Source organism: Rhinolophus hipposideros (genome assembly GCF_964194185.1).
Source record: "Rhinolophus hipposideros genome assembly, chromosome: 4".
NCBI classification, from domain to species: domain Eukaryota; kingdom Metazoa; phylum Chordata; class Mammalia; order Chiroptera; family Rhinolophidae; genus Rhinolophus; species Rhinolophus hipposideros.
This window is the reverse complement of record NC_138050.1, coordinates 107517346-107544921: the sequence shown is the minus strand read 5'-3', so window position 1 is coordinate 107544921 and position 27576 is coordinate 107517346. Positions and strand designations below refer to the sequence as shown.

The following is a 27576-nucleotide window of genomic DNA, read 5'->3' as shown; positions in this document are numbered from 1 at the left end:
GCAGCGCCTTTGATTAAAGATCTTGGAATTTCAGAAAAGATTGCTTTGTCCCTTTCCACATAGTTTGATCACCTGATTCTCGTTTTGCTATTCTAATCCCTATCCATTTCCCTGTCACATTTCATCTTGGTTTTTCACTTCTACCATCATTCAGGTCTTTACCTCATTTAAACTGCACCACAGCCCAGACAGAGACGCAGAAAAGTCCTTTATCGCAAAGGTATTAAAAATGGGGCTACCTGAGTGGCCCAAGGTCAGGCAACTACTACATAACAGGGAGGGGGATAAAAGCAGTCTCAGATTCTCAGCACAGCAAAGATCGTCACTCAGGACACAGCAACTCTCCTTCCCGACAGGCAGTCCCATCTTGGAAGGGCATCCCCATGAATTTAATTACAATCTGTCAAAATATGGCCCGTGTCGCCCAATTTTCCACATCGCTGCAGGTTGTCGACACAACTTCACTGAATTACTTCTCCTCCGTCAGCCGTTGGCTGTGTGGTCTGTGTGCTGCTGGCCCGCTGCCTCTGCACTCCGCTTACTAACAAGGAGACACCCTCTGCTCCTGGGGCCCGCGGACAGCACGGCGCGTTTCCTCCAGTGGAACGTGCACGCGTGGGACGAGCGGGAGGCTCGGCTGGACCACCCACGGCAGCAGGACGGAAGGCACAGCGGCACCGTTGCGTGAAGCTCCTCTGCCAGCACGCAGCACGCACATCTGCCGCGGAAGCATTTGCGTGTGGAGAAGAGTTTACTTTGGGCACGAGTCCCTCGCACGAACGCGCCCCGGGTCACTCTCCCGGGTCCAGAGCTGGAGGCACCTGCCCAGATGTTCGGGTGCTTGTGGGATCCGCGGGTAACTTTCCAGCGCCGTCGGCATCTGCTCGCGCGCCGCGCTGGGGCCACGGCCGGACCCGCCGGGCTTGCTCCGGGCGCCTCGAGGACCCGCGTGACGCGTGACCCGCCGCTCCCTGCGCAACAGTTGGCGGACCCCGCGGTGCGCGGTGCGCGGTGCGCGGTGCGCGCGCTGCCCGGTCGGCCGTGCGCGGGGCGGGGCGGGGCGGGGCGGGGCGGGCAGGGCGGGCAGGGCGGCCGGGGCGCGGCCCGAGGCCCCGCGCTGCCCCCGCGCGGCCGACCCCTCCGCAGGCGCCGCGCCGCGCCGGCCGCCCCCCAGCGCGCGGGCCTCGGGCGCCCAGTGCGCAGGCGCCGCGGTGAGGACCGACCGCGCGCCGGGCTCGAGCTCGGTCGGAGCGCGCGGCGGCGGCGGCGGCGGCGGCGGCGCACGGACCCGCGGGCGGACTGACGCGCGGCCGGACGGGCCGAGCCGCAGCCGCCGTCCGGCCTGAGGGCCGGCTCGCCATGGGGCGCTGCGCCTGCTGACCCCGGAGCGCCCGAGGATGTCCGCGCTGAGGAAGGTGCGGGCCGCCGGGGCCGCGGAGCCCGCGCGGGGACCGGGGGCGGGTCGGGGCGCGGGGCGCGGGGCGCGGGGCGCGGAGCCGTCGGGGGCGCGGGCGGGCGGCGGACGCGACCGGGCCGGGCTGCGCGCGGTCGGGGGGCGCGGGGCCGCAGCGGCGCGGGGGCCGGCGGAGCGCGGGGGGGCGGTTGCTAAGCGGGGCGCTCGGGCGCGGGTTTTGTAACCAAGCCTCCCCCGGCGGCGCTCGCTCGCCCGCTCGCTGGCTGACGACGCGGGGAAAGCAGGAGGCCGGGTTGGCGCGGCCCGCGCGGCGGGGCGGGGGCGGGGGGCGGTGCGGGGGGCGGGGGGCGGGGGCGGCGGTGCGGGGGGGGCGGCGCGGGGGGGCCGGGGGTCGGGGGGGCAGGGGGGGCGGCGCGGGGGGCCGGGGGCGGCGCGGGGGGGCCGGGGGTCGGGGGGGCGGGGGGCGGGGGGGCCGGGGGTCGGGGGGGCGGGGGGCGGCGCCGACCCCGACGCCCCTGCGCCCTGCGGCCCCGCACTCCTCCGCTCCGCGCTCCGGCCGCCTGCCTGCGGCGCCCCCAACGAGCGGCGGCGCGGGGTCCGGAGTGCGGGGCGCCCCGCCGCCGTCCGGGACCCACGACAGGCGAAGCTTCGGCGGCCCCTGCTCCCTCTCCTACTGATTGTGCCGGCGCGGGCTGTGGGCGGTGGGGGGGCTGCACGCGCCGCGCGAGCGCCGTCCTGTCCCCTGGGCCGCGGGGGCGGCAGCGCGGAGCCGCTTGGCTCCGGACTCCCCTGGGGCCTCCTGCGGGCGCCCGGGGTCGGCTCGGGCGGCCCTCGAGGCGCCTGGCTGTGACCTGCGCCCACACTTCTGCAGACGGCTGGTGGCTTGTACGACCGTCAGAAACCCCTCCAGCTCAGCAGGGCACCGCATCCAAAGCACTGTCCTCACGGGCCTCCAAGCTGCTGTGACCGAACCTAGTCCTCCCCTCACACCTCGGAAGGAACGATACTTACATTTGAGGTTAATGTGCGTGACAGTACCTTTTCCATTTTACTTCGTGTTCTCGGCGAAAGGTAATAGCTAACCAAGGGAAAAATGCTGAAATGATGAACAAATGGTAATTTTTGGCAGGTCAGGTAGTTACTCTGCTGTTTAAAAAAGTGTCATTAATCAGGATTTTCCAGTAGCCAAATTGTCTTGTGCAGGCAGCTGGGTGAGTCACAGATTTGGCTCTAATAGTAATTGTAGAGTGTGTACCATTTCCTTTCAGATGGTGTGACTTTTTCATTGCTTGGGAGAGAACAAATGAGAATATTTCATGCCCCACATCTGGCAACATGGCTGGGAGGCTGCGGGAATATTGTCTGCCCGTGCACATCTGGGCTGTGAGAGCTGTGGACCTCCTGGCGGGAAGAAAGTGGGTCAGAAACAGCCCTGGCCACGGCACACTCCCCACCACCGGTTCAGACATCCTGTTCTCGCCAGGAGTTCCGTAAATGTGGGGTTGTTCTCAGTGACGACCTGTCAAGTGGCCTGTGCTTTGTCTGAAAGCCCCTCTGCCCCTCCTTACCTTTCTCCTCCGGAATGTCTGCACGTTTCATTTCAGGACAGAGGGCTGGCTTAGTGCGCAAAACGAGCACTCCGTGCATCCAAAGTGATGAAGTGAGTCAAGTTTTCTCAGCACAGCGGTGTCTTCTCAGATAGGCTTTCTGAGCCAAGTTTTCATACTGTCCGTCACTGATTTACCATTATTATCTTTCCTCCCAGACATTGTTGCACTTACAGCATAGTTGTCCAAAGTGGTATTGTTTGAGATGGAAATAACCATGTATTTATTTACCAATATTTTTGTTAGCTTTCAGATATTTCAATAACATTTTGTTAGGCCTGAGTTACTTGTGATGTAGATGAATTAATAACAATATTTTTATTTTTGTAGAATTTAGATGATTTCTTCCCAGTGACATAAATATGTCCTCCCATGCCAATGTATTGCTTCTCCTATTTTTGTCTTACTTCATTTTTGATATTGGTAGAAATTCCAAATTAAATGTTAAAAGCAAAAAAAAATGCTTTGCACAATTTGAGTCAGATTGGATACTGAACGCTCAGTATCCAACCAATTCTGAAACAATAGGGTTTTAATATTTTTAAAATTGCTGAAGAATTTGCTAGCTCTGTTTTTAGCAGTGTCTTCCTTAATATGCCTGTGAGACGAAATGGAAGAAAAGCCGTAATTCTTTTGTAACCATATTGCAGGAAAACATCATGATTTCTCAGTTACCCATGGAGTTCAATGACGTACACTTCAATTATAGATTTTAAAGGGAAATTAATTAAATGTGTTATTTATTGACCCTTGGAATGGATATGCCATGGTCATTCATTGGCTATAATAAAAATAACTTTGATTCATCAGTTTGGCCAGATGGGAGTCATATTTAGAGCACTGCCAGCATGTTGGCTTTAAAAGAATTACAGACTTCCGTACAGGAAGTGAGCGGGCCAAGCATCAAATGCAGTTCAGAATCATTCTTAATCAACCAGTTTTACGTGCAAGTTATTATTATCATATATGTAACCATATTCCTAGCCGATTGCCGACTTTTAAATTATATTCTGTTGTTTTCTAGGTGCTTGTGTGTACAGAGGGAGCGTGGTAATTTATGTTTATGATGAAAACACTCATTTTTAGGGAACGCAGCATATAGTTTTGACATCGACAGTGTGGGGTTGTAGGGGTGCAAATTAAGTCCTGTGTCTGCTGTTAGAGGATCACTCACTCACTGCTCCGAGTGAGATTTTGAGTCCGTGTTAATCTCCTCGATGAAGGCAGCTGGAGCTCGTGTGTCAAACCAGTTTGTCCTTTTTTGTGCCAGTTTTCTGTGCACTGGCTTCATCTGCTATGGAAAAGCTTCTCAGTCAGCAGCTCGGGGGTCCACTCCTGTTCTCCCTCCTTCCAGCCCTGAGGGACTGCCCATGTCCTCAGCTGTTAGGGCGTTTCCCACCGTAGCACCCTCAGCTGCAGGCACTCTGGAGTGACCACGCTCTTCCTGGATTGTTGCCAGGAGCTTTTCCATTTGCTGTCTGGTTGTATTTGTTCTTGGGCTGTCTGTGGTTCCCTGGGGGGGTCTTCCAGGGGCAGAGCTGGCCAGACCAGACCAGACCAGTTGTACTAGGCTTCTGCTTTGGCTGTACTTGCCCTTCTGGGACAACACTTCTGCTTTCTTTGGAGACTCAGTCTTGCCCACTTTTGGGCTTTGGCTGTGGCTGGCCCACCCTCTTTTTAGAGGGGGCCTCATGGTTGACTAAAGAAGTCATAGAACCCCATCTTCTCTCAGGAGTACCGTATTTTGCTGTGTATGATGTGCAGCCACATTTTTGGCCCAAACTTTCAGGGACAAAAATCTTTCGTTTCAATTTTTTAATTCAAAATTTTATTCGTTTACATCTAGGTATTTGTTTTTTGTATTTTAAAGGAATTTTAGCATTTATTTTTGAACATATTATAGTACAAGAAATTTTATGTGACAAATAACTACAAAACACAAGAACAGATACAAGGTACAAGAAATGTTATGTACCACTAACAAATTTACGATATTTGTACATCATAGAAGGGCCAGCACTCTTTGTCCTTGCAAGTTTGTTGTAAGTTCAACAAAACCGATTATCATACTCCAGGGTATTATTTTGCTTACGGATATCATTATTGATTTCTAGAGTTACATTTTTACTTGTAGCATAAATAAAGGAATTAAAAACTTTTATATAGATACAATATTAGTACTACCTATGTATAATGCACCTCCTTATTTTTCCCTCACAAATTTGGGCAAAAAAATGTGCGTTATACAAGCAAAATACGGTAATTGTATTAGCCAAGAGCATGACATTTCATCAAGCCAAGAACTGCTCATGCCCCTTGAAGGCAGGAGCTTACGAAGTGCCACTGATGAGGGTGCAGGCCTGGGCTCCTTGGTGTCAGCTCACAGCCCTGGGGGATGGCGAGTGGGAAGCCGGCCTGGAGGCTGCAGAGCAGACCGCTGCTTCTTACGTTGTGCCTGAAACCCTCATTACTGCTCGATTTTCCATTACGGAGACCAAGAATTCATCCCTGTGTTTGAGATTTCTGTTCCCAACAACAAGGGAACAGGGTTTTGAATTTCTCTAAAAATTTCTACTTTAAAGCTCTTGTTGTGGGGCAAGATTTGTCCCTCTTCAGGTGATACTTTTGTCTGGTATACCTTTTTGTGTATATTCAGAGAAAAAAAGGAAAAATTAAAATTAAACATTGCTAAAAAAGAACTAACATTTGTAACCAGCCCATCCATAAAATTGTAGCAAAAACTAAGGACGGTAACCGTGAATCTCATTGTTACTGTCTTTAAGATAATGAGCCATGCTCTATAGGAGAGAACAAAATAGAGGCATGATGGTCCCCTGGGGCAATATAAAATTATCCTCTTGTGCTTTAAACTTTGTTCTACGATGTTTGATGACACCAACCAGCAGCTTTGTCTATTGGCAGCGTGAATACTGAGTAAGAGTGTAGTTTCTGGAGTCTCATCGCCTGGGCAACTCAGTGTCACTTGGCAAGTTGTTTGACATCATGCTATTTCAGTTCCCCTGACACTAAAAGAGGGACAGATACAATGGTAGGTAGGGTTGTCACGAGGATGACATGAATTGATGGCTGGAAAGCATTTAGAACAGTGCAGGTAGCAAATGCTCAGTAAGTATTGACTATTTTTATCTTGAAGAAACGAAACGGGCCAGTCTGAGCGCTCCTACATTGGAGGTAATCAAGCCATTCTCTGAATTCTCATAACAGTTAGGTATTTGTTATTTCTGGCCTTCTCTTACTTATATATCTGTTTTGCCATCTCTTTCCAAAAAGTTTTGACCCAACGTAACCACAGCAGGACAAGGGCAGAAATATTATTTTAATAAAATGGAAATAGTAAGAGCAAACAAGCACGAGAACCACGAAGAGCATTGTAATTCTTTGGGTTTAAATCTGACTGCGTGTCCTGGAAGCCAAGTCAATAACCACCAAAAGCCATGAGCCCTCACTTGGTCACATTATTGGGGTGGACACGCATACTCGTTTCTCGGTCTAGAAAAAATTTCCCTGGTGTTAGGAAAAGACGTTCGCACAGTGGCCTTTTTGTAAAGGGTCTGGGTTTCTGTAATACATGACAATTGTACTCATACAGAAGTGTTTTTCATGATGGGGTCTTGTAATAGACTTTGAAAGAGACCAAATGCAAAGCATACACATACACCCTGCAAGAGGGTGTAGTTAGCTCTTCCTAGTATTTACGCGTTGTCTCCATGACCAGCCGGTGAGCTTTGTGGGTTCAGGGGCCAGGACTTTGTGTGTTCACATCCATCCCCTAACCTGTTGAAGTTTTCACTGATACGTGAGTTCACGTTGTATGTCTTGTGGACGACTCAGACCTCTCACATCTTACACATCTTCACATTTCCCACAATGCTTGCATGTAAATGCCTCATCAACCCATCGTAGCCATGGACAGGTGACCGTGTTGTCCTGAGTGTGACATCTGACCTGAACAGCGGCATCACAGCTGTTGTCTCCAACCACCCCTATTCCTGTCTGTCTCCCACCCACTCTGTGGGGCGAGGTACTCAGTCTCCCAGTAAGAGCTTGGAGGATGCTGCAGCCACTCTTCCCACCAGCTGGATGATGTGACTTTCTCTGTGCACTCACTATTACGGTGACAACACACTGCCCTCCCCTTTCAGAGTGACAGCTTTTGAGGAAGTGTGCCTGGTGTCACTCATGCTTGGATCCTGGCCCTGGAGGCCGCACCTGTCTGTCTGATTCAATGAACGAGCTCAGCGTGGCCTCAGGGTTTCCCAGACCTCTCCTGGTGTCACATTGTCTCCTGTCGTCCCCTGGCCCCTCTCCAAGCCCCCCACTGCATGTGCCTGCTTCCTGGTTCAGTCACACAGCAGCGTGCCCCATGCTTTGGCTCGCAATGAACAATTGTTTCTGTATGTTTCTCGTATTTGTTCTTTCACACTGGTTGACCTGTGACTTTCCTTGTGGCACGTTTCCCAGCCCTCCGGTGCTAGAATTGTCATTCTGTGGTCCTTTGTTCCACGCAAGATCATTGCTTGTGTTCCCAGCGCGTCCTTGGTGGTGCCAGGTGCTGTCCGTGGTGCTGAGGAGATTCTGAGGGCAGGTTTGGGATGGCTCACTTGCTTTCCTAGTGTTTCGGGTCATGTCACGCAGTAAATATGTGAGTGGACAAGGAAGCACACACCGGTTGGCCCCTCGCTGTGCTATGAAAGGGTCCTCATGTCCCTGCTTTCACTCACGGCTTCTCTACATTGGGTGTGCAGTGGTTGAGATATGAAACCTTACACACACATCCGTGGGTTTGTACACCCTTTTTATTGGTCTGTCGTGTGAAAAGTTTGGCTCCTTAAAAATACTTTGTTTTTTCTCACGTTCTTTATAATCTTTTGACAGTTTCTAAACCAATTTCTGAAAACCTGTTTTGCGACCCTATTAAAAACTTAGTGTAGCATCTATGCTATGATGAGTTAGAAGTTTTCATAAGCAGCTGAATGTGGTATTTTCAAATGTGTGCTGTGGTCATTTTAGTGTATAACATTCCGGGGTCACCAACAAGCATCCTAGATTAGCACTGGAATTAGTGCTAATTTTTATTTTTATTGTGAAAGATGGGTTACGTAGCTCTTTAAACAACCAAACAGTGTTTCTTAGTCTTCAGTTTATCCACTTGCTTGTTCCTCTAATGATATTTTATTAAGATTCACATCACTCACTTAAAAAACACACACACCTTTATTTTTCATATAACTAGTCTTGCAGTTTCACTTCTGGGAACCTGTCCTAAGGAAATAATCATGAATTTACAGGAAATCAGCTAAACAGATGCTCACTCCAGGTTTGTTTCCTAGTAAAATGTTGGGAAATAGCAATAACAGGAGTTTGGAAGAATTCATTATGATTTAGCCACATTATGAAAGGTAGACAGCATTACATAAAAGACAGTTAAATGTTTGGACCCTCACCTGGCCTTTCCTCAGGAGAGCGCTGAGTGGAGGTGAGAGGTGTGGAATCTTGGACCATCTTGCAGTGGATCTTAGCATCTTGAAAGAGGAGCTTATATGGGAATAGAATGCGTGTCCTCAGTGTTTCCAAGTTCAACAACGTCACTAAGATGAGTGAAGTTCCTGGGGCCTCTGCCTCAATGCCCCACACTGTCCCCTTCTGTGGGTATGGGAGAGTCTTTGGGAAGTGGTCAGCGTCTTTCCAGGGGCAAGAACATGCACACCCGGGTCAGCGTTGTGTTGTCCAGCTCTGCCCCATCTCCTGGGTTTCTTCCTGCTGGGACCTTTTGGTACCATTACCCCACTTTTTGAAACTCTTCTCCTTAGGATATAGTTTGTCTTCTGTAGCTTGTGCCGGAATCGCAGGCTGGTTGGGCTGCTCTCATACATTTGCTTTGCTTTGCTTCTGGTCATCTCATCTGCTAAATATTTAGGAACTATAGAGAAGCACAAATTAGATAACCTGAAGGTCACCAATAGTTCTGTGACCTAGAAACATGTCATGTGTCCTACACGCTTCTTTCCCGTGTTGTTCTATTGTTTTTTAAATCAAAAATGGGAATGATTCAGTTTTTTTTCCACTTTATAGTTCTTTTTGAGAGTTTGCCCATGTCTTCAAAATATTCTTTGACAATCTGACTTCAGTTGAGGTGTGTAGTGTTAGCCAACCATCCCTATTGCTCAGCGTCTAAGTTTCTTACAAAATTTTGGCCATTATTCTGTGATTAATGTCTTTTTCCATGTTTTCTGAAAACCTAGATAATTTTTCTCTGCTAAATTCCTCGAAACAGAATTACGGGACTAATGGATGTATTTAGCTTCCTGGGGCTGCTGTGACAAATTACCACAGACTGGGCGGCTTAAAGCAGCAGAGATGTGTCCCCTCCGGGTTCTGGGCCAGAAGCCCAAAATTCCCGGGGTGCTGGAGCTGTGTGCCCTCCAAGCTGGGTGGCTGCCTGCAGCTCTTGATGCCTGACATGGTGTCCTCCGCTGTGGGGGTCACTGTCACTGCCATCTCTGCATCCATCTTCCCGTGGCTTTTCTCCTGTCTGTGTCTCCTCTTCCACCTGCCTCACATCTGTCTTTACTAAGGAGTCTTGTCATCGGGTCTGGGACCTGCCCGGGTTCCAGGATTCCCCTCTCAAGAGTCGTAGTTTAATCCCATCTGTAGAGACCCCTCGGCTGCCGGGGTGGGTGGGGCCTGGTACCAGAGTTCCCCTCTGGGCATCCAGGGGCTTGCGTTGGCTGTGCCTTGGGGGTCACTGCGCTGGCTGTGAACGGTCCTTAGGGTCTTGAAACTGCTGCCCGGCAGCCTTTCAGATGTGTCCCCACCTGCACTACCCGTCAGTGCTGGTGCCCTCCGTATGTCCCAGGAACAAGGGCTGCGCGAGCTGGAAGAGGTGCAGGAAGGGGCTTTGTAAGTGTCAGAGTCACAGAGGAGAAAACAGAGAGGCCGAGGGAAGGACCGCGGGTCTGATGGAACCCGCTGGAACTTTTCAGTGCCACACAAGTAACTCAAAGCAGGCACAGTGAGCCTGTGAGTACATCTGTGCTGATGTCCTTGCCCTTCAAAATGCGATTCCCTTTATACCTCACGATTTTTCATGAGTGCATAAAAGTGGGCAAGGGAATAGACAGGAAACTAGTAAAGGAGCTGCATTTTGGTCAGCAGGCATTTGAGAATGGTCAGGATCACTAATGGATGGCAACAAAAGGCCAATTAAAAATCACTTTTGTCACCTATCGAATGAGTTACCATGTTAAAAATGATTAGCAGCACGCATTTTCAGTGTTGGCTTTTCAAGGTGTCGGGGAGCGTGAGTCGGCTTGTTTGAGCCCTTCCATCCTCCCGAGTACCCAGTGATGGCATTTTCACCTGCGGCACACGACCTCCTGGGCCCGCCCTCCGCGTTTCACGGCTGATCAGAGGACACTGTTCTGATGCTATAATGAAATGTGCATTTCCTGTTTCAAAAGATTTAATGGGACAGCATTTTTAAAAGACTTCAAGGTAGCTAAATTTAGTGTCTGTAAATTGCCCAGTCTAGAAATAGACAGTTTTGTCCCAGGGCCAGGCTGTTTTCATTTGAGACGGTGAGCTGGTCATATGGGTGCAGGCTGGACGTCTTTCCTTCTGGTCTTCCATCGGCAAACAGGTGTCACTGGCCACGTCGCTCACACAACTACCTGTCCTGCAAAGGCCTGTGCTCACTGTGATCTCACCTCTGCAGGGGTTGCCCACGTGACGTCTCATGTGCGGCTGTGACACGTTCTCATAGTTGTTCACGTATCATTCTTTATTGCGGCCACCTCATGGTTTGCCATGTTGTTTTCTCTTCTGAAGACATTAGAAAAGATGAATCGTAAGGCTAAAAAAAAAGCAAGCCCTTTGTCTGGTTTTCCCGTGCCTTTCCTAATTTTTACAGTAAGTTTTAAAGTTCTGCTTCATCTCACGGTGTTTTATTATTACTATTTTCCTAAAGAAGTAGCATTACTCTTAGCTTAGGATGGGGCTGTCCTCTTGACTTCTAGGATATGGCACCTGGGTAAACCCTGGCGTTCGCTCACCCAGCTTTCGTCTCTTGCCGTGTGGAGGTGGCAGGTGGCAGGGCACCCCATTCTCTACAGACAGCACTGGCATTGCCACTCGTCAGTTTACTCTGGTTACGTTCATGCTTTGAGGTCAGCATGAACAGGACATTGTATCGTGTTGTCCTATTGCCTAGCAGAGTGACGCTCAGGGAAGTCCCAGAGCACTGGCTGCAGCCATGGGCCTGATGAGTGAGAGGCAGCAGTGCCTGTGCTGGCAGCCCCTCAGGGCTTGTCTGTGTCAGCACACGACTGCTGGTCAGAAAGGCAGGTGAGACGCAGTCCTCGCCCTCCCACGGAGGTCGACAGCCTGGTGGGCAGCACAGACGTGAGAGAGGATGCAGGACAAGCAGAACGGCCCCGGGCTGCCGGGGTGGGTGGCGCCTGGTATCAGCATGTGTCAAGATGTGCAGGACCTGAAGTCCGGGGCGCGGGGCGGGCAGTGTGTGGGCAGCTCCGAGGGCAGCTCCTGAGTGTCTCCCTGGACTCACGCTCTGGGCCCGTTCGTTCAGTACCAAGCTCAGGAGTTGCCACTAGGAAGGAGGTGGGGTTCTCTTGTGGACTACATCAACGGGAGCTGCCCCTGGACCATGCTCGGTCAGGCCACCCCGGTCAGGCCACCCCGGACCGTGCTCAGGGGGCCTGCAGGTCGGCCGACGCTGGGCCCTTGTGGCTGCTCCCTCGGGGGCCGGGGGGTGTGAGCTGGCCCGGGCCCTTACCTGTGTGTGTGGCCCTTACCCACAGTCCTCTGCCCAAGCCCCCCTTTGGTTCCTCAGGACAGCCTTCCAAATACTTTATTCCTCTGTCCATTCAGGTGGACCTCTGCTCATCCTGTTTCCCAATGATTATTTTTAGAAAGGTGGCAAGAGCTACGGTCACTCTTTCCTTCTTGTTTTCTCCTGGCCCCCACCCGCAAGGAACACACAGGTGACAGACTGCGAGTCTGTCCTTGGCCTGGCTGACTTGGGTCAGGTGTTACCACCTTGCTCATGCAAACATGAAAGTAGAGGCCTTGACAGTAAGGGACGCAGAACTGGGGTCACGTGCTGCCGCCCACCCTGCTGTGCAGGGCTCAGTGCAGGCTGGTGGCGCCCTCTGCCCCTCCGCACGTGGATGTCACCGGGATCGTGGGTGTCAGGGAAGTGAGGGTGGCTCGTTTTTCTTCAGTGATATTTCTGGGCTCATACGGCCACAATTTATTTATACTTGAGCTTTGTCTGTACGGAAATGGGGGCTTTCAGTTACTCGGAAGAATAAAGGCTGTTGAAATCCCAGTAGGAAGATCTCATAGGAGGGAGACTGGCGTTTCTGCAGGATGGAGGCCTTGTTGTTGTGGGCTGAGCCACAGGAGCTGCTCTGGGCGAGGCTGTGGAGGGGCAGGTGGGAGATGCTGGGACAGGGATGGAGTCCAAGGGACAGAAGAGAGAGAAGAGACAGCCGGTACCGGCCCAGAAGCTTCTGCAGTTCTTTATTCTCGTTCAAATGCTGTCGGTAAAAGAGTTTGTTAGCGCAGCAGATGGGGCTTTACAGTTTCTTAAACATGCTTGTATGCTTTTCTGTAAGATAATAAAATGAGATAAATAACCATTATTTTCCTTGAGGTATAAAAAACACATACAGACAAATGAGGGTGTTTTACAGTCAGCCACAGATGAAGGAGGATGACCGGTCTGTGTAATTACGAAGAGACAGGGCATTGCAAGGCCCTGGCGTCAGCGACCATGGAAACGGAATGGCGTGTCTTCTATCCCCTGTTTGAAACAATGGCCGGCACTGCCTGCGCCTGAGTGAGGAGCTGGCACGAATTACCCCTCTGGGAGTAAAGGTTCCTGGGCGAGGGCATGAGAGGCGTCCGAAGGTGGGAGGAGGTGGGTTTGTCCACTGGACTCTCTGAGCCAGCTCAGTGGCCCCTGGCAGAGTGTCTGAGCGATACTCCCAGCCTGTCCTGGACCCACTGGCCAGCCTGACACAGTGTCACTGTCACCACCGTATCCAGGCACCAGCTCTGTCCACAGCGCCTCCCCTCTCTGAGGTGCAGCTCCTCTGTGCTTCACACTGACATGCCGCTGCATTGTAAGCAAAGGGCCGGGTCGCTGGTGATGAGTCAGAGAAGACATGTTCGTGGGGCAGGCCTGTGAGCTAAAGGACCTTGGGCCTGGGTCTGCGGCCTTCTCTCCCGCTGGCTAAGAGCCCACACCTTTCATGGCGGGTGGGTGAGCATGGTTAGAAACGGGTTCAGTGTCAGCTCCTCCACTCCCCTGCAAAGGGCTACTTTGTAATCACACGTCTGGAGCCAGATGGGGGTTAAAAAGGACACACGCCACTGTCACCAGGAGATGTTTTCAATCCGTCTGGTAAATCATCCTACAGTTTGTAATAATCCGAATAACTTTGGCTGAATTTCTAGAAATTTGTTGATCAACATGGTCCTTCAGAATATAACTTTTTGGTGCATGTCTAATGGATACAAAAAAAGAAATTAATTTAGTCTTTATTAAGTGTCTCATTGATGTGTTTATTTGTGAACTCCTAATGGGCTGAGCAGTGTGCTGGCATTATTTATGTTCTAGTAAAGAAGGAAGACAGTGCTGGAATGAGTCTGTGGAAGAAATAAGTGGTAAATAAGAATACAAGGAATAAATTAGAAAAAAATGTACGGGAATCATCCTCATTCAGTGGTGACAACTGCTGTGAAGAAGTACTGGCACCGAGAGTGTGGGGAGAGGTGAATGCAGGCAAGCTCTGAAGGAGCTGTGTTGGGGTGCAGGAAGCGCCTGGACGAGTCCCAGGCTTCTGGCTGAGCCACCCGGGGGACGGTGTGACTCTGGGCAGTGTGGACGACCTTGCTAGGTTGGAAATGGGTAGCCTCCTAGCTGGGAGTGTTCTCTAATCTGGTTTTAGTTAGTATGGATGCACTTTTATATATTTAAGAGAATTTAAAGACATGATAAAAAAGTGCTTGAACTTCAGTTGGCTAAAGCAGACCCATTGTTCAGGCGCCAAGTTTGGGGTTGGCTTTTCCTTCTCCTGGAATTCATATTCATGTGCTGCCTGCCCAGAGAGCCCAATAGCTATGTGTCACCTGAAACAGAAGTTATTGAATCAGGACGTGCTCACGTTGAAATGTGGTCTGGGCAAGCCTCACAGTGTACAGGTGGGGATACTGAAGACTGTCCCTAGAAACCCACCTTCCTGCGACAGCGCTGTCCCCCCCCCCCCACCCTCCCCAGGCCCTGCACCCGACCACACCCTCCCCACACTGTGCCGGAATTAGAAGAACATCCTTTTAGCAGGCCTCCCGCCTCCAGTCTCTCTCGGCTTGAAACCATCCTACACACAGCTGCTGGGAGAATCTTTCTAAAGCCATTTTTATCATGTCACTTCTCTGCGTGCTGTTTTCTGTTGCCTTTTGTCAAATCCAGATTTCTGCTTTCTGGCTCTCAAGGCTTGCTGCAAAATGTCCGCTCTTCTAGGTTACAAACTTGTATGGAACGTTGGCCCCAGGGCGCTGCTCTTGTGTAAGTCCCAGTTCCTGTTTACTACCACCTGCCCCAGGGCCTTTGCACATGCCATGTCACCCACCTGGAATAGTCTTGACCCACCTATTTCTTGCATGACTTTTTTCCCTTGGTCTGTGTGCATTTCCCTTTCTTGACTAACTCAGACGGCCCTTTCTTTCTGGAACTTACTCCTAGAAATGTCCCCTGCCCCCGACTCTGACGATTCCTTTAGCATCTAGTTATTCAGCTTATGACATTCAGAAGACATCTTACATAAGAGATCCTAATCCAGCCCACTAGTCATTATGTAACGGTTGGCTAGATCTATGAAAATATACTAGGAGATACCCCACTGGGAGCATTCTTTAAAACAGTTTCCATTATGTAGTGACAATGAAGGCCAACGAGGCAGCTGCCTGACGAGGGACTTGGTTCACAGCAGGTTTTAAGGCGTGTTGTTCTGAAAGTTGAGTTACACCTATGTGTCACTGGCTGCTAGGCTCTCGCAGTACACACCCAGGGATGATGCCTGTGAGTACTTTGAACCCGTCGGTATTCTAACTTAGTGACCTAAGCTACCTGCGGCGGCTGACCATCATGGATGGTGCCCACTCAGTGGTGGGGCTGGGCGGGGTGTCCACCGGTCAGACACCGCCTAATGGAAGACCAGATGTCTGTGATTTAAGACTGTGTGTCTTTCATTTTTCCCATTTTGGATTCATGTTCTTAATAGAATCTCGAGTGTGCTGAAGTCGGGAGGAAGCTGTAAACAGTTCCCCGGTGCTCTGCGTGGAAGTCACTGTGTGATCAGGGCCAATCTGGCCCCTTGGTGTGTTGTCACCAGAACACATACCCGGTTTCCTCACGTGCCTTGCCCACGGCACTATTTTCACAGGGGTTGGAGCCACCACATGGCACACCGGTGGGTGCAGCTGACTGTGACAGTTAATCTCTGAACTTCAGTCACCTAATCTGTGAAATGGGGTGGCAGTCATTTCATTGCCCGCCACATACGGCTGTGAAGGTCAAAATGAAATCGAGGTCACTGGGGCCCAAAGTGGCTGCGTGGCAGGCTGAGGTTCCGGCCTGGTGCCTGTGGAGCCAGGACAGTGCTGTCCAGCGAAGTCTGCGCGGTCCCCTGTGAGGCGGGTTTGCACCGTGGAAAGCGTCGTGCGCACGAGCTACAGGGCTGTGGCCCCACGTTCACGGCAAAGCAGTTTTTCGTCACGTTGCAGTTGCCCTTCGTGTACATCTGTGAGACACCGGGCCTCTTACTGCTATTGATTAAACATTATCTGTCGTTTCGTTAAACTGGCAATAGCCGAACAGTCGGCCAGCTGAAGTATTACCCCGCGGGCTTTTCGGGAACGTTCCCGACGCCTTTTGCCCGGGTCTCCCGTGTCCGCCGCGCACGCGCCGGCACCACGTCCCGCCCCACGTCCCGCCCCACGTCCCGCCCCACGTCCCGCCCCACGTCCCGCCCCACGTCCCGCCCCACGTCCCGCTCCTCCCCGCGCGGCTTCCTCCCCGCGGCCGCTCCCCTGGCGGACGGACGGACGGAGCCGCGGCGGCTCGGCGCGTGGGAGCGGACGGGAGCGGAGCGCGCGCCTCCCACGCGGGGCCTCGGCAGCCGGCGCCGGGCGGACTGAGGGGCGCGCAGCGGGGCCGTCGCTCGTGGGCCGCCTCGTGTGGCGGAAGCGGGCGGGCGCGGCGAGGGCCCCACGGGCGCGGGCCAGGGCGTCCGTCCCCCCGAGCCCCGAGCCCCGAGCGGCCGCTCAGCTCGCGCCCCGCGACCCCTCCGGAGAGCGCGGACCCGCAGGACGCGGGCCGAGTCCTGCGCCTCCGCGTCGCTCTCGGGCAGCTGCGAGGGCCGGCCGGCGGCGTGAAGCTTCGCGTGCACTGTCAGGTAAGGCGACACGTGCCGGTCCCCGGAGGGCGACAGCGGGCGTCGCGAGCGCGCGGGGCCGGGGGACGGCCGGGACGCCCGTGTAGGAAAGGCGCCTCTGTGGGCGGCTCCGCCTTCCCAGCGCCGCTCCCAGGGGGGTACTGGCACTCCCCGCGCGCGCCCCCCACGCGAACGCCCCCGGCGTTGACATGTATCTACACGTGACAACCGGGGACCCTACACGGACGCGGCGCGGTTGCCCAGAGTCCACAGTTGTCATCGCCCACTCCTGGCGCGGTGCCTCCTGTGGGTGCGGACAGGAGTGTGACGACAGGCGTCCACCCTCAGTGTCACACAGAGAGCGGTGTCACCCTCTAAGTCACTTCTAACCCTTCCTGTGGTTTTAGGTCTTCACGGTGACTTTGCGTCTCCTGTCGGCTGTTTTGGACACGACTCTTTGCTGTTTACCACGCCTCCCCCTTCTCGCAGTGCAGTGAGCTTACTGCTGTTTGTTTCTTCCCTTTGCCAACCCGTTGCCTTAATTAACAATTTCCACCTTTATTTTCCACTCCGTCAGCTCCAGGTTGCATCTCTTGACACTGTCTTAGAGGTGGAGATGCCAGCCCTCGCCAGCTCACCTCCTCCCTTCACGTCCGCCAGCCGGCCTTTGTCTGGGTCGGGAGCCTCTGGTTGTGCGTGGTGAGCATAGTCGATTCCGATGCTCTTTCTAAGATTGAAAGTTGAAAAGAAATGGACATGTTTGCATTGTCATCCGAACACTGACCTTGCTGTCAGCAGAGTTGCTGGGTACGGGATCGTTTTCTTTCCAGATAGCTTCTTCCTGGCGTTTCTCACGACTTCTTCTTTCCGTACATTTCTTTCTTTATTGCCTTTTCAAGTTGGTCCAGATGCTCAAAGGATGGTGTGTGTTTCTCACACATGGCCATGTCTGTCCCGTCAGCAGACTGGCACATAGCAGGTTTTCTTCCTGGACCTTCGCTCTGACTCACAAACCCTGGCTCCCGGTGTCACATGGAGCCTTGTCCTTCTCAGCTCACTTTCCTTTCTTGCCTGGGTAGGCCTATTATTTCTTAAATTTCTTCTTTTCTTCTGTCTCTGTTCACTGTCATTTTGTTGGTGTGCTTTTTCAAATAATTTCCTAGGACAATAATAGTAGAAAATAACTTTGCTGATCTTGCCCATCTGAAATTGTGCCATCATATGCGTGAAGGTTTAGTTGGATATAGAATTCTAGTACCTAATGATTTTGCCTAAGAATTTTTAAAGCATTTTTCCTTTGTGTAAATTCAGTGTTTTTGCTGGAAATTCTGACTTTTGGTGCTTTATTGTACCTGACTTCTCTCTGCACACTTAGTTTCCTTTTTATCGTGTGCTCAATATTCACCAACATCATGGGTGTGGGTTCTCCCCTCTCAGCCAGGACACTTTCGTGGGTGCCGCTGCTCTGGGATTACATACTTTTGGCTTTTGGGAATCCTCACATCATATTTCTTTAATAATCTCTTCCATCCAATTTTTTCTGTTGTTCATTCATCTTCTCTTTCCTTTCTTTCTCAAACTTATTCTTTGGATGCAGGAGTCCCTCCCAGATTGATTCTTACTGTCACGTGTCTTTTCTATTATATACTTTAAATCTCTTTTATATGTTTGTTCCACTCTCTGGCAAATTTTCTCACTATTATCTTCTAACACATCTGTTGAAATTTTAATGTCAACTATTTTATTTTTTAATTTCCAAGACTTTTTTTTATTCTGTTTCTTTTATTCTTTTTTTTTTTCCCAGCAACATTTTTAATGGCCCAATATCTTCTCAGATTTCTCTGTGGAGATGAATTTGCCCTTTTTTTTTTTTGGTCAAAAATCTATTTTAGGGCAGCCAGTTTTCTCAGTGGTTGGAGTGCAGTGCTTGTGACACCAAGGTCACCGGTTCGATTCCCACATCGGCCAGTGTACTGAGCCCTCCACAACTAAATTGAGTCAAAACGACTTGGAGCTGATGGGTCCTGGAAAAACACACTATTTCCCCAATAAAAATTAAAAAAAAAAGTTGTGTTGTACTTTAATGAAAATGTGATTCTAAAAAAATCAACTAACTTAAAAAAATATGTTTTATCCCTGCAATCTCTCTTTTGCTCCAGGTCACCGGTTCTGTTCACTTTGGCCCTAACTTTGTGTTTGCAGGTGAGACTTACTGCCAGGTAGGCTTCTCTGTAGTACGTGGGGCTGATAGCTGCCCATGTTGTTGGAGAACCCCTGAATCCCAGAATTCAGGTCTTCATTCTGAGCAAATCAGTTTTTGTTTTGAGAGGAAGAGTGTTCTGATTTTGAGTGGTTGGTGCTTGTCAGGCTGACGGGCACTTGTGTGACGTGGTGTGAGGACCGACTACTGATCAGTCAGCCTCGCTGACATGCACTTAGCGCCTACTATGTGCTCTGGCGGGGTGACTGGGTCTGGGTGGCTCAGGCCCTCAGCAGTGCCGGGCTCGCTCTTTGATCCGGCCTGTTTTATCTTGTCCTCTGCTCTGTGTCATCATCACCTCATCTCCACCCATGTTACATTTCCTGTAGATTGCCCCAGTTGGTTGATCCCCCCACTACTCCTTTTGTTTTCATAGATTTCTTTCTCCTTAGACTCCTTTCCCATCATTTAATGGCACCTGAGAGGGAAGAGGAGGTAAATAAAAGTGAGCATGTGACCACCTCGAATTGGACATGAACTATTTTATTGTGCTATGGCTTTCCAGCTTGAAATGTAATATAATTCTCTATTGTTATGTGGATTACATTGGGCAGAAGTTTGGTAAGATTATTCTCTTTTCTGTCTCTCCATGGCATTTTTAAAAAACATGCATGGATTTTTATATTTCGCAAGTGTACATAGAGATACTGAAAATTGGAGTGCGATGCTCTTGCCCTGGATCGGCAACACACCCGCTGTGTGTTTGTTTCACTTGTGAGCATGTCCTCTGACACTTGAAGGGATTTTCACAGCCGTGGTGGAGAGACTTCCTCCGACGTGTGAAAGTGTGTGTTGCATGTGTGTATGGTTCTGCCCTGTAGGAGACAGGACACCGTGAAGTGCTCACATTATACAAGTCCTGTCCCCTGAGGTCACAGGTCCATCTTCACTAAGTGCTCGTTGTGCCTCCTGCCAGGCCCATAAAGACCTGGGGACGAGAGGGTGCCCATCTTGGGGGGAATGTGATGTGCTGATGTGGGCAGTGGGACAGCAAGTGACCCTTAGGCCTGGGCAACGTGTCCTGATGGAAGTCAGCTGGTCCTAAGTCCTTTGTCCTCGACACAACCCCAGGACCTAATGAGATTGTCATCTGCTGGGTTATAGGTTGTTTTGATGAAGACACTGTGAGTTTTGGCACATGACTTTGCAGGCCTCAATGGCTGGGGTGACATCACAGTAACAAAACTCTGGTTGTCTCTGTGAAAACACTTTCTTGTGCTTGTGTCACAAACCCCAGAATGTGGTACTAGAGGTGACTCTGAATCCAGGGTCGGCCCAGCAAGAAGTAATATTTGCTTAAGGACTCATTTAAAAAGAAGCTCTAGCATGATGTAGTAAAAGCTTGCTTTTTATGTTTAAAATTATTAATAAAAATTTGCAATGTCTGTGTAAAGCACTTGGAACTTCGTGGTCACAGGGTGTCTTCAAAATGCAGTTCACATTTGTGTCTTTGTTGCAGAGAACTATGAAATGATGATCAGTAGAACTTTCAAGCATAAAATATACTACTTTAGGATGAAATGTTTTGCAGTAAACAGAGTGTAATTACCTGTTGAAGGAGGAAGAGCCACAGTGTAAGAGCTCTACCTGCTGGTTCACGTGTTTTCAAAAGAGTCCCTTTGGAGTTGCTCCCTGCCAGCTGTCAGGGCCCAGTCTGCAGGTCACGTGGACAGCCCCGAGGATATGGCAGCACACGGGTCATTTCGAGTCCATTGGACACGTTTTAAAGAATGAGGTGATGCCATTGATCACGGCACCTTCGGAATGAAACCATTTGCGGTGCTTTACTATTACTGAGTTCTTCTGAGGGCTCCTGGAGCAAAACAAACAGTGACGGCACTTGTTGGGGGAATCCGGCCAGAGTCTGGCATTGGGGCGCGTGCAGATGGGGGGTGTAAAGGACATTAGGGAACCAGCTCCAGCCAGTCGTGCCAGGGAGGAGGGTGACGCGTGGAGCAGTCTCAGCTTGGCTGGCACCCGGCCTCAGCATGCCAGGCCTAGGTGACACCAAACTTCTTTCCATGCTGTCATTGTACTTACTTGAGAAGCTTAATTTTTAAGGCGCTACATCTTATTTAAGCAAAGTGCAGTGTTAGCATTTTCAAGTAACACTTTTTGTGTATCAAGATAACGAGCCCTGTGCTGGATATTATTAGGGATAAAATTGGTTGAATTTGAGGGGCTGTAATTGACCGTCTCGACTGCACTATTATCTGGTTAGGAGCTGTTAAAGGAGAGAACATTGGGAAGGAAAGACATAAATGGCACCTTGAAATGGGATTTGTTATATAAGTGATTCCTACTTTCAAGACCATTTCTGGTAGAATTTGCCTGAAAGGCTCTCTGAAAATAAGAGATAGTGACCATTGTACTTGTGGAAACGTATCGTCAATGTCAGAGACCATTTTGGGGGGTGGATAGGTGTGGCTGGTCGGTAGCCACTCACAGATGCCACGCTGGTTCAGAGAATGTGCCACCTAGCGGAGTGTATCTTTCTCGGGATCAGATGGCTCGTGTGTGGAAGACTCCTGGCACCGTGGCTTGTGCACGTTTAAGTCATGAAGACCTCAGCACATACTGGCTGAATTGGAAAGGGAAACCGAAATAAAAATCTTTCTAATTGCTGTCTTCATTCCTAGCTGATAATTTCCTTATTTACGACACAATTGAGAATTAAAGAAATGACAGCATCATAAAATAAATGACACGGTTTTTGGAATATTGGGAGTTTTCCGTATTTGGCCATGCTCCTGATTTTTAACTGAAAACCTCCACTTTTAAGAGCCTAGTTGATTCTGACAGGATCTTAACATCTTACAGCTTCCTAATCTATAACTGAATTTGGTTTTTATGGTTTCAACATATTGGTGACATGCTGAGTCATGAATCCTTCTTCCATAAAGCATGGCATCCTGTCTGCAGAGCACAGGGCTCATTGTGCTATGCGAGCAGTTGCTATTCATTTGCTCCATTTGACAGAGAGTGGTCAAGGTGTGGGTTTAGCCCGTGGAGGGGAAGCCTTCTCTGGGCACATGGGTGGGGAGTGTGTGGTGTAAGTTTGTTTCACTTTCTATCTTGAGAATCTTCATTACAATATTCTTAAAAGTCTTATTAATTTCCTTACTTTCTATGCATTACTCCACCCAGGAGAAGAAATGAGATCAAAACTTACATAAACACTTATTATATACTTTTGTCACTTTGGTGTTTAAAAAAGAGCTATCATTTTCTTCCAAAATGCATTAACATGTTTTCTGACAGAATCATAACTAGGAAACAACTGTTGGGGTCCTCCCATTTCCTCAGCACCGTTGTGGGCTGAGTTTCTGTTTTATCGCTCAGTAATAAAACTCATCCACGTATCATGGGCCAGTTAGTTTTCTAATTCTCACGTCAATATGAGAGGGAGGGTCTGGCACACATGCTTACGGTCCCAGTAGGGGAGCGACCTAAGCTGTTTGCTAACAGTGTGGGCCTGTGACCTGCGGTCCCTTGTAGACCTAAGTGTGACCCGGACAAACAGCCGCTCTGTGATCGCAGACATGACTTACAATTAAAAAAGTTTGTCCCAAATTCGCCGGTAGATGTAGATATTTTGGTAATTGGACCCATTCAAAGCAGAGTGAAGCCTGGTGGTCCTGAGCGAACAGTCCTGGGAAGCTCGCGTTGGCATTGAGAAGGTGTTCGGTGAAGTTTGAGCGATGCAGGAGGCACTTGAGAATTAGGAGGTGCCCCAGTGGGTGAGGCCCAGTTGCCCCACCCAGATTTCAATGAATTTCCCTGCTTTGATCTGTATTTTACCCTGGGGTTTTTGTGTATAAATTTATTTGAAATATAATTCAGTTGTCCCCAAAATGGTAATATGAACTACTAGATTTCCAAGGGCCCTTCTAGGGCTAAGATGATTTGATGATTGATACAGTTTTAAGTTCTGTGTTTGGTAAAGACGTTGCTTTTATTTTGTATGTATGTAGTTTGTTGAAAATATTCTTAAAACTATTAGGCAACGGTGGAAAAACAAAAGAAATTGTTCACTGAGTGACTGACACTGTGGGTCCCACAGTGGGTTGTGCAGCCTCTAGAAAAAAAGCTTTCACCTGCCAGACACAAGCATTTGACTTAATTGTCAAGACATTGACATTAAAATATAGCTGGTCTTAAGGCTACATTGAAATATAGCTGGTTAATATTCTAGATTAGGTTCTAAACAACATCAAGAAAAGGTCCTGAAATAACAGGGCTTATAGAGAGAAATTAATTTTTCAATCAGATAAACAAGGGCTGCATTTAGGACACTGTGGGATCTATGGAAATTCCTGCTCATCCGGGACGTGGGCTGCTTCTGTCTCATTGCTCTGCCATCCTGACCTCGTGTCTTCCGCCTCATGCACCAATATGGATGCTGTAGCTCCAGCCATCTCATCTGATTTCAGGCAGCAGTTAGAGGGACGGACAAGGATGGACTCACTTCCTAGGAGCCTTTCCTGTCTTCAAGGGAAGCTGGAGAGGTGGTCTTCGTTCCAGAGCAGTGATGTCCAAACTACTTGTGTCACATGTCTGATGATAAGTAGCTTAGGCTTTGCGGGTCTGTCTTTACCTTGTTCACGCAGCCCTCAACAGCACATAAATGGAGAAGCGTTGCCACATTTCAGTAAAACTTTATGGACGCTGAAACTTGAATTCCACATCGTTTTCACATGTCATAACATATTATTTTGATTTTTTCCAATCTTTTAACAATATAAAAACAATTTATAGCTTATGGGCCATGTAAAAAGAGGTAGTGGCATTTGGCCTTCTGGTCAGAGTTTGCCAATCCTTTCTAGAGTTCCCTGAGTCCAGCTAAAACTCAGGGGTTCTAGAAACAAGGAAGAACTTCATATACGGGTAAGAGGTTCAATCAGTCGAGAAGATATAACAATTATAGACATGTAGGTAAATAAAAACAGAGCCCCCAAAATATGTATGTGAGGCAAAACCTGACAGGATTGAGGGGAGAAATAAGCAGTTCTGCATTAATAGTTGGAGACATCAGTCAGTAACCCGTTTTCTTTTTTATTATTTTTTATATTAGTTTCAGGTGTATAAAACAGCATGATGATTAGACATGTACACCCCTCACAAAGTCATAACCCTCCTCCCCCAATCTACTACTCTGACTTCGTATATGGTTGTTACTATATGGTGACTCTATTCCCTATGCTGTACTCCACATCCTATGATTATATATATATATATACAATATGTATTGTATATATATATGTGTATATACGTATGTATGTACATACTAAATTATAGTTGACATTCAATATTCTATATCAGCTTCAGGTGTACAGCATAGTGGTTAGGCATTTAGATCTTTGTGAAGTGATTCCCCCTGATAAGTCCAGTGCCCATCTGGCACCCGGCATAGCTTTTACATTATTGATTATATTCCCCATACTGTATTTCACATGCCATGACCATTTTGTGGCCACCAATTTGTATTTCCTAATCCCTTAACCTTTCCACCCATCACCCTACTCCCCTCCCATCTAGCAGCCATCAGTTTTTTTCTCTGTATCTCTGTGTCTGTTTGTTTTGTTTGCTCGTTTATTCTGTTCTTTAGATTCCACATATAAGTAAGATCTGTGGTGTTTGTCTTTCTCAGTGTCAGTCACCCGTTTTCAATAACAGATGTGACCACCGGAAGAGCAGTCCAGGGCGGGGGTCTGAGCCACATTAGGAGCCACCAGACCTAACAGACGTGCAGACAGGCCGCCCACCAGCACTGTGCACTCCTCAAATCTGCAGTGACATTCTCTAGGGCAGACTGATGCTCGGCCGTCTCACAAGTCTTAATAAATTTCAGAAGATTGAAATAAACACAGAGTATCTTTTCTGACCACAGTGTATTCAAAGTAGTAATTAATGGAAAGAAAACAAAGATTACAAATAAGTGAAAATTAGGCAACATATTTCTAAGTAACCAATGAGCCAAATAAGGAATCACAAGGGAAATAAGAAAATACCTGAGGCAAATGAAAACAAAAGCACAAGATACCAAAACTCAGGGAATGCAGTGAAAGAAGCACTCAAGAGGAAAATTAGTAGCTTCAGATGCCACATTATAAAACAAGAAAGATCTCAATAACCTAACTGTGCATCTTAAGGAACTAGAAAAAGAATAACAAACTCAAACTGAAGTTAGCAGAAGGAAGGACATAAGAAAGATTAGTGGAGATAAAATAGGTAGAGAACAGAAAATCAATAGAGAAAATCAGTAAAATCAAAAGTTGGTAGTTTGAAAAGATCATTAAAATTGACAAACCTTTAGCTAGACTGAAAAGAAAAAAAGAGAGAAGACTCAAGAACAAATGAAGGCTGAGACATTTTTACTGACTTAAGAATAAAAAGTATTATAAAATAATACAATGAACAACTATATACCAACAAATTGGATTACTTGGATGAAATGGACAAATTCCTAGACATGCACAACCTCCCAGGACTGAATATAAAGAAGGAGAAAATCTGAATAGACCTGTAACTAGTAAGGAAATTGAATCAGTAATAAAAAACATCCCAACAAAGAAAAGCATAGGAGCTGATGGTTTCACTGGTAAATTCTACCAAAACCTTTAAAGAAGAATTAACATCAGCCTTTCTCAAACTCTTTCACAAAATTGAAGAGGAGAGAAAATTCCTAACTCATTCTATGAGGCCACCATTAACCTGATACTAAAGTCCCACAGAGACACTACAAGAAAACCATAGACCAATACCCCTGATGAACATACATGCAAATATCCTCAGCAAATCACAGCAAACTGTAATTCAACAGCATAATAAAAATTACACACCATGACCAAATGAGAGTTATCCCAGGAATGCAAGAGTCGTTCTACATATGAAAATCAACCAATGAAGCACACCACATTAGTAGAATGAAGGAGAAGGAAAAAACAACAACAAAATACATGATCATCTCAATGGAGAAAAAGAATTTGACAAAATCCAACACCCTTTTATGATAAAGACATTAAACTAATATTAGGATGGAACTTCCTCAACATGATAAAGGCCATGTGTGAAAAACCCACAGCTAACATCATACTCGGGTGAAAGACTGAGACCTTTCCCTAAGACCAGGAACTAAACAAAGATATTACTCCCACCACTTCTGTTCAGTATAGTCCTGGAAAGTTCTAGGGAGAGCAGTTAGGCAACAAAAAGAATCCAAATAAGAAAGGAATAAGCAAAACTATCTCTTATTTTAGGATGACATGATGTTACGAGGTCAGACAGTTAAGTTGGTGAACTCACCCTAGAAAAAGTGCCACATACCTCATTGCTGATATCACTATGGTCACCTTCCAAGTCCTCCCCTTGGGAAGCTATACACTGACGCCAGCACCTAGTCCACCCTTCAAAGAAATTTTGGAACTCTTTTTCTGGAATGGCCATCAGAACTGTCATTGTATTACTCTTGATGTACTGAATGTCATCAAAATGTCTTCCTTTCAGTATTTCCTTTATCTTCAGGTAAAGAAAGAAGTCATTGGGGGCCAGATCAGGTGAGTAGGGAGGGTGTTTACAATACAGTTATTTGTTTCCTGGCTAAAAGCAGACAGTGCCGTGTGAGCTGGTGCATTGTCGTGATGCAAGAGCCATGAATTGTTGATGAAAAGTTCAGGTCGTCTAACTGTTTCATGCAGCCTTTTCAGCACTTCCAAATAGTAAACTTGGTTAACTGTTTGTCCAGTGGGTACAAATTCATAATGAATAATCCTTTTGATAACAAAAAGGTTAGCGACATTGTTTTGAGTTTTGATTTGGACTGACGGAACTTTTTTGGTCATGGGGAATTGGCTAACTTCCATTGTGCACTTTGATGCTTTGTTTCAGGGTCATGTTGGTACACCCATGTTTCATCACCAGTGATAACATGGCCCAAAACATCGTCTTGACTCTCCAAAAGGTCTTGGCAGACTGACTCTCCTTTGCTTTTGTTCATGGCTGAGCTCCCTTTGGAACCATTTTTACACACACCTTTGTCATGCCAACATTTTCAGTTAAGATTTTCTTGTTTCTCTATTGACGTTTACTTGGTCTGCTATGCTTCTTATAGTCAGCCAATGATTGGGATGCACAATTCGATGACTTTTTGCAATGTTTTCATCAGTTCTGCTTGTTACTGGCTGCCCTGATCTCTCTTCATCAGTGATGTTTTCTCTCCCCTCAGAAAAATATTTACTCCATTTGTACACGTTTCTTCATGCCATTATCCCCATAAATTTGGACTAACATGTCCCTGATTTCACTTCCACTCTTGCCAAGTTTAACAAGAAACTTAATGTTTGTTCGTTGCTCTAATTCCAACTTAGACACTCTTGTGATGGCACACAAAAACACTCAACAACAATAATGAACGCCACTCAGCAAGACACCGCCGCACGTTGATGTGAACACAGCTGTGAGACACTGATATGCCAAGGTTATGAACCCTTGCTGAGCTGTTTGCACAGGGCTGCCAGTGTAAGTGCACGGGGGCAAGTTTGCGAATGTAATTGTCAGTAGACACTTCTGTTACAGATTAGAGGTAGACTTTAGAAATGAGGATAGTTCTTCCCTAGGAAGGAGTCTTAATCTGCTCAGGTTGCTACAACAGGATACCACAGACTGCGCCACTTACGAACAACAGACACTGATTTTCTGCTGTTCTGGAGACTGGAAGTCTGGGATCGGGATGCCAGTAGACCCAGTGTGTGCCGAGACCGCTTCCTGCCTCGCTGTGCTTTGATATGCATGTCGCTGATGACTGGTGATGTATGGCAT

At 48.5% G+C, this 27576-nt stretch overlaps 1 protein-coding gene across 2 annotated transcripts in view; it reads left to right on the top strand.

The window, feature by feature from the left end:
- Nucleotides 1-1229: 1229 nt before the first annotated feature.
- The window catches only part of DLGAP2 (DLG associated protein 2), a 434439-nt gene continuing 408092 nt past the window's right edge, over nt 1230-27576 (top strand). For both annotated transcript variants that reach the window (XM_081045533.1, XM_081045531.1), the window contains exon 1: nt 1230-1415. The gene's annotated coding sequence lies outside the window, so the exon portion shown is untranslated. The remainder of the gene's footprint in view (nt 1416-27576) is intronic.